This window comes from Priapulus caudatus, unplaced genomic scaffold (assembly GCF_000485595.1).
Source record: "Priapulus caudatus unplaced genomic scaffold, Priapulus_caudatus-5.0.1 Scaffold122, whole genome shotgun sequence".
Classification (NCBI taxonomy): Eukaryota; Metazoa; Priapulida; class Priapulimorpha; order Priapulimorphida; family Priapulidae; genus Priapulus; species Priapulus caudatus.
Window position 1 is genome coordinate 527,654 of NW_014577183.1, and position 1,592 is coordinate 529,245.

Here is a 1,592-nt window from a genome sequence, read left to right on the forward strand (position 1 = left end):
AATTGATTGATTAATTGATCGATTGATCGATTGATCGATGAATGAATGGATGGATAGATGGATGGATGGATAAACAGCGAGAGAGAGAGAGAGAGAGAGAGAGAGAGAGAGAGAGGAAGATGTGGGGAGTAAAATAGTTAAAAATATAGGAGGAACGAGATCTTTGGGTAGAATACGATCTACAGTCACCTGTTGCATATATAAGAGAATTAAAGTAATTAAGCGACAGAAAGGTACAAAAATGATGACGAACGATATTACGGTGAATGCAGGTGATTGTTTGAGCAGACCAGTACCTTTCACAAACTCGATAAGATCTTCTGCAGACAATGTGTCCGTTTTACGGACGACGAAAGCTCGGATTAATTCGTTCTTAGGGTTAGGGTTAGGGTGTTCTTAGGGTTAGGGTTAGGGTTTAGGGTTAGGGTGATTATATATGAGGTGACAATAAGAGATAAGAGATAATCGAGATAAGAGATAAGAGATAATAGAGCGCGTGAGCCAGGTGAGCCAGGATAATAGATTGATAGAGGTGATGGTACAGCACTTAACAAGTTATAACCAGAAAAGGAAACGCTTGTTTAATTGATCTATGAAAAGAGATTATATAAGTTGTAAAAATTCTGGGGTGGGAATCCTTCGAATCATAGTTTCATTCGATCGCTCTACTCTCATTTTCTGTTGCGCAAGACTGTGGGCCGTATAAGATCGTTTTATACAAAGACAAAATTCCCGTATAATGATAGAATTAAGCTGTTATAAAAATCGTGTTTTTAGAAAATTGTACATGGTGAAGCCATGTTAAGGGAAACTCAACCTATGTGGATGTAGACGCGCGTACATAATAAAGGTGACAAGTAGAGTTCAGACTTACCAGGGCTATCGCATCCTGTGACTGGCTAAACCAAGAGTGTTGATCGAGAAAATCAGTGACCGACATGTCTGGTACATCAACATGTGGGTACGGACTGTCTAACACACGTCCTTCACGTCCCTCCATCTTTTTGTCTTTCTATAATAATCACAATAATATTAGCCGCATACACGTGTTTTTTGCCATCTTCTGTCTCTTTCTGTTCTCTCTCTCTCTCTCTCTCTCTCTCTCTCTCTTTCACTCTCTCCCCTACCTCTCGCTTTCATCCCTCCATTCTTCCTGTCTGCCTCCCTGTCTTCCCGATTCTCTAGCGCGCACTCTCTCGCCTCATCAACCTTTCATTCCTCGTTTTCTTTTTAGCTTTGTTTCTCTCTCTGTCTTGTGCTCTCTCCCTATTTCAACAAATTTCAACAAATACGTAGTCTAAGAGATCTTGTTTCGCAATCCCTTCAGCGCCATCATAATCATTATTTGATTATTACGTGTATTAAAAAAAAATATATAAAATGAAAGAAGAGAAGGTAACGCCTACCGACTTTTCAATGCGTGAAAATGACACAACGTCAAAATACCCGTATTAAAAGTGAACGTGAGTGGCAAAGGCGGGGAAGGTTGTCACATTACCAGTACCTTTGGCACTTGATCAATATTTCATTAGGGTCATGTAAACACACACACACACACACACACACACACACACACACACACACACACACAC